Source organism: Xiphophorus maculatus, chromosome 18 (genome assembly GCF_002775205.1).
Source record: "Xiphophorus maculatus strain JP 163 A chromosome 18, X_maculatus-5.0-male, whole genome shotgun sequence".
In the NCBI taxonomy this organism is placed as follows: domain Eukaryota; kingdom Metazoa; phylum Chordata; class Actinopteri; order Cyprinodontiformes; family Poeciliidae; genus Xiphophorus; species Xiphophorus maculatus.
In genome coordinates, this window is record NC_036460.1 from 18,553,868 (window position 1) to 18,566,798 (window position 12,931).

Consider the following 12,931-nt stretch of genomic DNA (forward strand, 5'->3'; position numbering starts at 1 on the left):
GTATTTAATTTAGAACATAGATCTAGATCAAAACATGTTCTCATTTTCTTCTGATGTGTCATGTATGAGATACTGTGCATAAGTCAAAGTAGCTGACAAGTTGAATAAAGTTCAAGGGATGTTAGCGAGTGAAACCCTTTTGTTGTAATTAGGGAACATTTTGAGGGAGAGCGGCAGTCGTTTCTGTGTGGAAAACAAATTTTGCATGCTGCAGGAAGTTACCTCATGCCTTAGCTATATCTGTATGCGTGGAGGTGTGAATGAGAATGTGTGAGGAACACATATGTTCTCCTCAGTGTGCTGTACAATGGTTTTTGTGCTCAAACGTGTTGTGTATTGGTGGGTAATTTTTTTTCTTTCCCCTTTGAGAGATAATCGGCCTCCAGCTGAGTCAGAGGGGATGACAGATGACTACAAGGTCACTTGCTCTCAAATCTGTGATCCTCTCTGGAGACGCAGACGCACTTCAGGGGAATGTCTGACTTTTTCTTTTTTTCTCTCTCTCTCTGCACTGACTCATCTCTATTCTCTCCATCTCGACATGCTGTCTTTCTACCATTTAATCCGAAATAATTTTTATACTTGGTTGATATATTGTTTCCTCTCCGTCTGTTCAAAATAACTGGGCTTCTAAGGTAATGAAACTCTTTGGTTCTGACACTCTGTTTTTCACTTGAGTGTATGACAGGGTCAGTTGTATCATTACTGTAGTAAATATTACATTAAATCCCACTGAGAACTTATAAAAAGAACTATCTGTATGGGTTTGGAAGTGCTAATTTAAACAGAAAGAAGCTAGAAAATGAGTAAAATCTTTAGTTTAATTTTACTATCTAGCTTTACATTGTTTATCAAACATCACAAATGAGATCAACATCTATTGAAAACGTATCAGTCGTAATGGAATTGAATCGGAGCTTTAGCAGCTCAGCAATATTTAAACACAGAGGAGATGATTGTCAGCTTCCTAAAATAATGGAAAATAATAATTTTTTTAATGTTTTTGGGGGTAAAAAAAAAACCTCCACCTTTTTCCAAAAATATCTTTTAGGCAAAAATAATCATGTCTGGCAAAAAATGCCTTAGGCCATTATTTTAGGAAGGTGACTATATGCTGCTTTTTACTTATGGAAAGATTGTGAAGGGAATAAAAATTATATAATTACATTGCATGACTTCACTTACAACTGTCTATGAAATCAAATTATTTAGTGGATTATCATTTACTCATTGCATTAACATCTAATCAGTGGTCAAATATGGACCACAGGCCAAAAATCAAAAATCCAGTCCAAATACCCAATGCAGTGGAATAAACAGCCCTTCCAGTCATCATTGCAATGTATTACTTTAGTTGGTATTAAAAACATGCGCCTAAAAGACTAACACCATATGTTTGAACATGCTCTTTCTGTAATCAGTGCCATCCACAAAGCGTGTGACCTATATAATAAAACTGTCACTATATCCCAACAGTTTTATGGGGAATTATTGTAGAAGAGAAAAACTAATCTGGTGCTCATCTGCTCTAAAAGAAAAAACAAAACAAAACCTCACTGTTTTGATAAATGATGACAGATATGTTTCTGAGCCTGGAACATGATTCAATGGAACCAGCTCAGTTCAGCTGTCACTGCAGCAATATGAGAGTCGATAACAGTTTTGGAGAAGAGGAAGTTAACTGAATTACGTTCTGCAAGCACATTAATTAATATTAAAGTACACATGAGGAATCATAGTTGCATCTCAGAGGATCGGTGAAGGTTTTTCTGACAAATATGTATTTAAATGTCTTTTTTTATGAGATTCAGGTCTAGCCAAAAAACATCTCGGGCTTCAGCCCCGAAAGATGAGTCTAACTACACATGGGGATACAAAACCACCACTTACAACAGTGTGTGGCAAAACAAAAAGATTTAGGAAAATTGTTTAAAGGTTTCAAATGCATTGATACAGCATTCCTCCCAATCTGAAATTTGTGTTTGAATTGCTAATGAAAACGTAATAAGCTCTATTGCAGGAGGCTTCCAAGACAGATGTGTCTCTCTTTCAACACACCTGATTCAAATAATGAGGTCATTAGCAGGAGTCTGGAGAAGCTGACTGCATGCAGAGGAAGTCATCCAGCCATTCGACATGTGCTGAACCAGAGACAGATCTAAAAGTTGCAGGACACCAGCCCCTGAGGGTTGGATTTTAAGACCACTGATGTGATTCTTCAGTTATTTTCTTTTATATTATATATATATATATTCTTTCAATATCCTGTGATCTGTGTTTCCAGCTTTATTTGAGCCTTCGTTTAAAGTTCAGACAGTATTTAGAAAGTCAGCTCAGTAGTGTTATGTGTCCACATAAAACCTTGGCTTTATTGATGTTTTCCATAGAAGCTTAATAATATTGGGTTATTAAACTTTTCCAAACATGTTTTCAAAAGGAACTTTTTTTACCCAGATCTTCAGTCTCTTCAAAACTATTTCCATTCAGTGCAGATGCTCAACAGATGGCCTGAGCACCTAAGATCAATCTGTATTTGTGAAGTTGCTGTTCGGCAAAAACCTGTTTTTTTTTTTAAAAAAAAGAATGATCAAGAAATGTAGCACCATACAGACATCTAGCACCATAATTCTGTCTGTACAACGAAATGTTAAATAAGAGCTTTATTACAACGTTCAGTAATTTCATTTTAGAACATCCTCTATAACCTTTTTCACAATAATAATCCAACAAATTGGATATTTAATATTGTTGTAAATATACATTTTCAAATAAATTCCTGAAAATAAATTAGTCGCAGACTGAAAGATGGGGAAAGATCAAGAGAAGATCCTTAAACCCTCAGTAGGACAAATGGTTACAAAATATTTAAAAAGTTAAATTAGGAGGCAGGACAAAGAAGTGTTGAGTCCAGTTTGGCCCTGGTGATCGCCTGGCCTCCATCTAATATTGAAGAATGCTTCAGATTAGAGAGCTGACAGCAGCTAACTGTCCAGCTGCAGTAACCCCTCCTCTCTGCCGTCACAGCCAATGGACCGGCGTAGATTAATCACCCCTCAGGACCTCGGCCAATTACAAAAGTCGACACTCATCTCCAGCCAGGGATGCCCTTGAGAAAACACACACATACGCATCCAAGCTGGGGACACACACAAATTTACACTCTCACCACTTAATTCAGCCTTCTGAGGGCAGCGGACCTGCTCAGTGCTGATGTTTATGGTTTCTATGAAGCTGTAAATCACCGTGGTAACAGCCAGGCAGATTTATGGCCACAGATTGTCGACCAGCCCTTAGACAAACTGTGGATCACTTGCTCACACGCTTGTGCACCCCAGAGTGAAGGTGATACTGCATGAAGGCTGCTTGTGGTAGCTTTCTTACTTCCCATAACTGGTACAGTATGAGTGATGGGTCGCATTAGCGTCCCAATGTAGGGTTTAAAGTTTTATTTCTTAAAACATAAAAAGACAGAAACTATTAGTGAACATTTTTGTAAATATGCAAATTTTGCACAGTTGGCTAATTTTCAGCTGTAATCTCTGAAGCTAGTGACACAAGCACTGTTTTCTTTTTCTTACCTGTGTCCATTTCACATTTTGGATGCGTCATTATGACCTTGGCTGTGGTGTTGTAAGCAGGGAGGCGCTGTCAGGAACTGTCCATACCAATCAAGCTGTGAAGGCCTGCCGATTCAGAGCATCTGTGTGCTGACGCTGGCAAATCAAACATCATCAAATGGTGAGAAAAGTACCACTATTCCATCCAACAAAGTAGGGTTGGGAGTTTTTGTAATTCATCAGTGGTCAGCATAATAAGGATGTTTTTTTTTTTTCTTTTACACAATCCTGTCCAATGTTGGCTTCTAATATATGAAGTTTTTTGTTTTTTTGGTTAAAGAAACCTTCTCATCACTTCAGCACAGAATGACAATGTTTGCAGAATCTGTTGCAAGGTAACTCCCTTCAAGTGCAACCATCCTCCAATCTCCTAGGTATGTAGTCTTAGTTTCCGTTCAGGTAAATGATAATTAATCCTCTGCTTCTTCTCTCAACAGGAGAGGATTATCTTTAGAGATAAGGAAACTTCCCCAAAGAGGAGCTAAATAAACAGAAAATAATTAACGTACTCACAAGGGATATATTTAGACCATAAAGTAGGAGTCCACATGGAAATGTAATCCTGGCCCAGTCACAGTTATCAGCTCGCTGGTAGAGAGGTGGATAAAGCTTTGAAATAAATGAATGCATAATGCAGCTTCATAAACTCAAAACAATGTTTTCTTTTTTTTTATTCCAACCTTTGAGTTTTAAGTACATTTATTCAGTTAGATGTGGATGGAATAAAATCCCCATTTTAAAAAGTAAAGGCACACATACTTTAACTCGCATCAACTTTCATACATAGATATAGAAATTGATATGATTTCTATTTATACGTAGATCTAAAATATATACTCATATTTCTATAAATGTGTATTTGTATAATTAGACCTATGTGGATAAAGCATTTTTTTCTGTTTCTGTTTTCTGTTTTTTAAAGTTAATCAAAGTCTCTGAGGACCTCTAATAAATTTCCATGACTTTTTACTGTAAATGATCATTTGAAATCAAATCAGGATATCAGCCGCAAATACTGCAAAAAGGTTATTTAAACAGAAAAAAGAAAAGCCTATAAAACAAAACATTTTGACCAGTTACTGAATTTACTGCACCATTTTAAAATGTGCAAAAATCTGCATAAATAATATACCACTGTATGTTTTGTGTAGCTTCATAAGTACCTCTTTCTTTCTATGTTTGTGTGTGTGTGTGTGTGTGTGTGTGTGTGTGTGTGTGTGTGTGCGTGTGTGCGTGTGTGTGTGTGTGTGTGCGTGTGTGTGTGTGTGCTTGAATGAAGGAGCGGAGTTGTCTTTCTTCCTTATCGTCATTGTTGCATCAGCAGAGTGTTACTGAAACCTGTCCCAAAGTAGTTCTGCTCAGCTCTCTTCTGCCCAAGGAATCAAAAGCAGCTGCTGTATCCATGGCGTACATTGAAATTCTTTTGATTTTTGTTTCAACAAATTGTCCTTCATATATACTTAGTTTATTAAACCTTTGTTAGAAAAAGTCAAATACTTTTCTTCTCCTTGACAAAAGAAATCTCACTTTCCCCTGGACTCTTCACTTTCAGACCAGCAGCTCCAATGCAACAGAGCTCTTGTGCCTGATGCTCTTACATCAACCACTTGGTCTGTGTATTTGTTTGTGTGATTCTATGAGGAGTTGCAGCCAGGGACTGATCAGCTCGGCGTCTCTGCTACTAACATGCTTCATTAGTGGAGACAAATGCAGCCAAGCCGGCAGACGGATGCAGTCTGACCAAACAGATGGACCAGTGGAGGCCATTCAGGAAGATGAGTAGAGACAGTTGGTAATAGAGGGGTGGGTCAAGGTCATGGGATTTTCAGCACCTATATTTATTTGTATTTCCACAACAAAATACAGATAGATCAAACAATGAAAATCCAGACATGGTTAGTCAAGGTGAAAGATTAAAAATATATGGATGTGCAGATGTGACAAAGTTGTTAAAAAAAAATTTGGATATCCTAATTTGTCTTTTTTTTTAAGGTGCAGTATTATGTACTTTACAAACATATAGTGGCATTCTAAAGCACAGCTAAATAACTATGTCACCTTTAGTTGTTATAAAAATCCCAAACAGGATAAAAGAAATTGGACTTTGTAAATTAACACCTTGAAATTGTCTCTTTAAGAAGCTCCTGCTCTTCCCGACACGCTGCCTTTTGCAGATTATCACAAGAACGTTCCTCTTTTAAGCTTTTAAGATTGTTCTTCGGAGAGTTGGACTGAAAAGTATGATAAGCTCAGCTGATGTGCAGTTCCAACGGCTGTTTGCTAATAGCTACTGGCACTAGTCTGTAGGAGCTGAGTGGGGGAGTTATAAGGAGGGTTGCTCTGTGAGGTGCTTCACTTGGAGACTGCAGTTCAGAGGAGAAGCTGCGTGGAAAAGGCGACACTCGATGAGACCAAGCGTTTTGCCCACCCGAATTGCTGCCAGGTCAGATTAAAGGATTCCTTAAACATGAATGTTTTTGATGAGGGAATAACATTGTAACAACATGTAAAGCTCAGAAAAGTTGATTTGACATAATTTTGCCCCCTTAAAAAATTCACGCAGCAATGTTAAAATCTAGTAGAATTGTGTATCTGAAGAAGAAATTTGTTTAGATTCATTCAGATAATTCAATTTTAGAGTCTTGCATTTTTGCCTCCTGCTTTTGGGGTGAACTTCCTTGGGAAGCAGTACCTGCGCGTGTTGCAAATTTTTCACCATGTCCTTAATTTGTAGATTGTTTTCCAAACAGTGGGGTGGAAACAGGAGCCCTAATATCCTCTGTTTTGACCAAGGGGACGTGTAATGTTTTTAAAAATTGTCAAACTAACAAAGATGTCTGTTTGACCAGCCTACCAGGTTGTTTTAACCTCAGCATTCATGCACTTAAAAAATGTCATACAGAGACGAAAAACGCATGTTCTAAATTTTCATGATTAAGTTACCACTACTAACCATGCTAATCCTGATAAACATCATTGTAGGAGACTAAAGGAAGTTTAAATGTGTAACTCCTGTCATCATTTTACCTTTATTCTGTCCTCACATAAACATGAGTTTATGTTATTATGAGATCTATTTAATTTTCTCATTTTCTCTTCAACAGAGAGGATCACATCAAACTAAATATCTGAAGTTTAAACAGGACAAACATGAGTAATGATCACCTAATCATGTCATCCTGATCTGTGTATGTGTCTTGAACTTTAGTTGCATTTCACCTTATTCAATGTGTATTTTAAACACTTGATTTTCTCGGTATTGTTATAACTAATATTTAATACTCATATATTCAAATATGTTGAAACATAACCCATACAGGCTGTTGCAGGGGGTTTGGATTTCCTTCATGCTTGTCCACCTTAGAGTGACAGAATGAGAGGGAAACAGAGGGATCCACTGAGGGAAATGACAATTTTTTTAAAGGAGTGTTGCATTGACTCATCCTCAGCCAAAATGATTTCACACTTTCTTGTTAAGGCGTACATGCAGTTACAGTACACATCACTGAGAGAGGCACAGTGTCAGAGCGCATTGCTTTTAAAAGGCTGTGGAGGGTGGAGAAAATGCTGTTAATGGGTCCAAAATGCTTTTAACACTCCTACCCACACGAGCCACACTTCCTTTTCCGTCTTACTTTCTCCAGCACAATTATGAATCTCCTGATTGAAAATTAGGATGACGCAAAACCGCTTGCCTCAGAGGTATTTCCAGCTGCTTTGGTGGTAATGCACCATGGTGATTGCAAAAACATCTTCATCGTGAAAAAAAACAAAAGTTGCTTTAGACTGTTTAAGTGAATTTATCACCCACTTGAGTGCATACAGTTTGCAATACATTGGCATTTCAGCCTATTGATAGACACATGATTCACCGTTAAGAGTTGAATTTATTTTCCTTTTTACTCTGAGAACTGTAGGCAAAACTTCAGCATCTGAAGAAAGAATGCTTTGTGTTGACAAGGAGTTGAAGATGATGCTGTCCCTTTAAGTTACCAAAGCCTTTATGGCCGTCTATGCTTATTATCTCACAAACCTTTCAGACATTGAATTTCCTGATTAGAAGACTTCAAAGAGAGAAGACCAGAGACCTTTCGAAGTCACACAACAGAGGATATACAGTGTTTACATAAATCACTTGTGGTCTAACTCTCTTATTTATTTCACAAACCTGTTTTATTTTGTTCAGACATGTTGTGGGGGTTAAGTTGTGAATGGACAGCAGATGAAGTTCACAATAAATGGGTCACCATCAACAAATAGAAAGATAACCCATGAGTGGCCTGAGTATCTGGTGCAAACACAAACTTGAACTAGGACTTCATGCAGTTTCAAACTGAAACTCCTCTGCTGGCAATCAAACTCCAGATTTTCTTGGTAAGTCATGAGAAGTTTTCCAAAGAACTGAGGCTGTCCTAAAATGGACATTGTTTTATGGTCCCTTTGTTGACCAAGTGATGAGTGAATCTCTAGTTTATGTGCTATTGTGTGGAATTTGTGTTAACTTATTTTAACTCCCCAAAAAGCAGAGCATTTTTATTGGATACTATAAGATCTGTAATTTCTTGCTAACTGTATGAAATATTTCCTCCATGAAAAACAGCTGTTGCACATTCACTCACTGTCTGCTGCGTATGTAAAGTTGTTTCATCCCTCACCACTAGGTTTCTATTTGGTATATCTCTTAAAGAGGTAAATATATTGGTTTCAAAAGATTTTGCAAATAGCTAAGATTTTTTTTCCCCTAGAATAAAATTTGAAGTAAAAAGCAGTGACTAGTCTTTTACATGATAAAGTAGCTAAGTGTGTCATGTATTGTTTTTTCTTCACCCCGTCTTATCAAGTGTCTGAAGGGCCTACAGAGAATTAACAGATGAGTGTGTTCGCCAGTCTTAATGACTCCAAGCCCTGTTGGATAACTCTGTTATCTTAGAAAAACATCAGGTAGATCAAAGGCAGCACGAAGAGAGCTGAGAGCCAAAACAATTTTTTCCCCCTTTGAAAACTGAAATGCACTAATAGAAGTAATATCTCTCTGTCTCAGGACATGAAAACTGATCCAGAAGTTTCCACCAAGTTCATCAAAAGCAGGTCAGACACTCATCATAAATTATTTAGCTGATCATTACAGTGTGAAGGCAGTGTGGACATAATGCTGTAATTTTATGTGCGTCTTTGATATTTAATAGTCTACCTCAGGCAAGAGGATCAATATTTGTTCTCCTAGCATCAGCGTCAGGAGTTTGTTTCTGTGTGTTCTGTGGTTGCTGAAAGCTTTGAGTTATGGCGGTCACAACGAGGTGTCAGGGAGCAGACTTCCTGTCCCAGAGCTGATAACCTGCTTGCTGCGGTGAACGTGCTGACACGCACACACACAGATACACACACCACACAAAGTCCAGCTGAGGACTTTGTATTGACATTGATTAATTTATGCCTGACCCAGACATTTTTACCTACCTCTTAACATCTTCACCAAAACATACTTCACAAGTAGAGCACATTCCAATTGGAAATAAAAGTGAGGACACGGAACATGTCCCCACTTTCCACAAAACTCATGTCCTTTGTTGGTAAAATAGTCAAAATGGTTCTCCATATGTAGAGTGTACAGGAACACACATATGTCTTTCTATCTTCACAGGTACTTTGCAGTGATTTCCAACCATTTACATTCATTTCTATAATCTTACTCGTATCCAAAAACAGGAGCAGTGGATCCTCACAACATAGTATTTCTAGGAAAAATGGGCCTTACAGGTTCAGAAACGCTAAACACGCATACACCTGGGTGCACCCCTGTATGTTGATCATCACGTTCACCTAACACACACACACACACACACACACACACACACACACACACACACACACACACACACACACACACACACACACACACACACACACACACACACACACACACACACACACACACACACACACACGCACACACACACACACACATTGAGTCCTTTCTCCTTTCTTTCAAAGATGGGAACTGTTCTCATGACTCTTTCCTGTATTATGTTTTCTGTCTCAGATATTTGGCTTTCAAAATCAGAGAAAATCTATGGCTTTTACTTTGAATCCACCTGAGTTAGTCCTTCAAACTGATGTTCCTCTCCCCAGATAGCAGTCTGTGATTTATCTTTTTGTTAGCATAAAACAGGGCATTTTCCAGTTTGTTAGGGACCCTGGGAAAGATGCTGTTTGGCCCCTGGCCTTTCCTCCATTTTTGCTAAAGTGCAATGGAGAGATTTCTATTTCATTAAATGAAATCTGCAAGATAAATAAAAAATCATATGTCACATACACACACCCACGCCAAGACATCTCTGGATCTAGGGATGTGTGTAATGAAATAATAATAAAATTGATATCAATTTATGTACATTTTCATTAGAAACAAAATACATGAAGAACAAAAGTGTAAGGCTATTACTCATTTTGGACTGAGTAACTTTTCATCTTATTCCCAACCTGTATATGATAATTCTTTTACAATTTGGCCATTGCACAACGTGAACGTAATTTTTTCCCCCCACAATTAAAACATTTTATCATGCTAACAAAGTACCAGCCATAGTTTACCATTGTGGCTTGCTTATCTTGTTACTATACACTACATTTATATGTAAACCAATCAGGAATATTGTTGAGGCCATTTATGTTAAATTTAGTGAATTGTAATTTCTACCAATTTAGTTTTCTTCTTTAGGCAGTTAAAATATACTTTAGTTTAGTACCAAAATCTGTAATTGTTTAAATTACTTTGGTAACTGTTAGACTTTCCCATTAGTTTGAGTAATTAAGTAATGTGCTTGGTGGAGGTCTATTGTTTGGCAAATGTCTGGTATGTTGGTGGGAGGCTTTTGTAAAAAAAAAATTTTTTACCACTTTTGGAACTTGAAACATTAGATTAAGTTAACTTTCGTTTTCAACTAAGTTGTGAGACATTTTTAGTAATTATTTTTGTTGATTTTCTTTTACAAAAAATAAAGGTTTTTTTTTTCAAACAATCAAGTCAAAAGTGTGTGCAAGATTCAAACTACTTGTTACCACTCATAGCCTTTTTGGAAATGTTTGGTTTTGGTACCTATAAGGCTGTGACAAATATATATTTTTCAATTAATTTAGATTTTCCATCAGGCTCAACATTCAGCTCTATGCACCCAAGTAGCTCATGGGTCATTTGTGTTTGCATAGCAAATACAGGAAGTCTGACATAAAACCAGTCAGTTTCCACACTTGTGGAGTGATGGTTCTTTGTGGTGATGATGAAAAAGTTTTTTAAGCACTGTTATTACATTTATTTTTATTGACTGTTCATGTTAGGAGCTACACTACTTGATTCTCTTAGTTTGATCCCTGTGTTTTGCTTTACTTCTTGCTAGTTTATGTTTGACTGCCATGCATTTTGACACCTGCGCATGAACCATTAAGGAACCACACAGTTGAACAGGGAACAAAAGTCATGTTTATTAAAAACAATAAAATAAGAATCTGATGGAGCAGCATGACCCTGAAGCATAAAGAAAGGTCTGAAGTATTTTCTGAGGCAGAGGTTGTAGCTGAGATATGCAAAGCTTCAGGCAGTGTTGGTAAGTTAATCATTATTGTGCTTCCAGACTCACTTTGGGATTTTTTGGCTGGTGAGTTAGAGACAATGTAGGAGTGAGAATAATCCCCAAACCACTGATGTGCTCATACAAGACCAATTTGATTTATCTACAGAGGAAACAGAAGGAAATATTATACACATGAAGAGTAAACTCAGTTTTATTATGATAATAGAGCCTCATAAGTCCCAGAGTACTTTTTAATGCAGCTGTTTATAGACCAATAGTGAAAGCATAAAGTAAACAGGGACTCCATAGTGGTTACCTTTGCTATAACCAAGTGAGGATGTGTTTATCAATCCAGCCTGGAAAGCAACCCTGGAATGCTCAGATTCTCTCAAGGTGTTTGCAGAAGGACTATAATGTGTTTACTCTTGCTGAGACCACAGGCAGATCTCCCCAGCTGCAACTGGGATGATGATTTTATTTTGGGTTTTTTTTTTTAGTTGCTAAAAAAGTCCTTCTACAAGTTCAGAGGAAATAAGTAATGCTATTTCCTCTGTTATTGAAAAATAATAGTTTTCAATGTGTTATTTGTTATTTAGCTGTACATAGTTGCTACATAGTGGCATTTAAGACCATTAATCTTCACCTCAGAGGTAGATTATACCTTAGCATTTAGTCACACAAGTAACTGATCAGTAAAAACAGTTTCATTTAAGGCTAAATGCTGTTCTTATGTAAGGTTAGTGTGTACAAGTCAGCTGCATCCTCAAGTTTTCATTATAATAGACATAACGTCATGACTAGTCACTTTGGAAAATTTTGGGTTATTCTTATTTACATTTCTGAACAATAGATAAACAAGCAAGGCTGGAAGGAATATTCTATAAACTGATGTTCAAATGGGATTTTTATGGCAACCATCTCCCAGGCTTATAGAGAATGGCCCATAAAAGAGGAAACAGCCTTGCTATCATTGAACAACTGATTTCCATAAAGGCATGTGGAACAATTCCTGGTGTAAATAGACAACATGTTGATCCTGGAAGCAGATGGGGAGCAGCAGAAGACCAAGCTGGGTCCTACTAATAACAGTTAAATTCAGGAAACTGAGGCTAAAATTCATGCAGGCTCACCAGAACTAGACAATTAGACAATATACTAAAAATACATTAACTGGTATAATAAGTATCACTCAGATGATTTGAAGTAAGCAACATGAAAGTATGGATCCATCCTGGTGCTTCTGGTTGTATAGTCTGGGCATTTTCTTGATTCACTTTTGGTCCTTTAGTTCCAGTTGATTAATGTTTTACTCTAGATTAGGATTGTTTCTTTATAACTTAAATAATCTCAAACTAGTTTGTGATCCAGTAATTAGATCACAGACAATTGGCGCTCCTTTTGTATTTGGTAAAACAGGAGATCGGCATCATGAATGTGCAGGAGCTGGGTCAATGCAAACCAAAATCTCGGAAAAATATTTCTGACACCTAAATGGATCCATCTCAAAAAGAAACATAAGCAGTTCTGAATGGAATAACGTTCCTAGACAATGTAAATCGATATGACTTTACTCCTTACAGAGATGTAATCTGCACTTGAACTGAGCTAAATTTTCTTTAATACACATCACCATGACGTTGTTGTGCTTTGAAGTTCTTACATATCCATAAAATCCTAGTTATAAATAAATATATCCCAGTTATTTAGGCGAGACACGGAGTTAACCGTATTTTATTGAGGAAAATG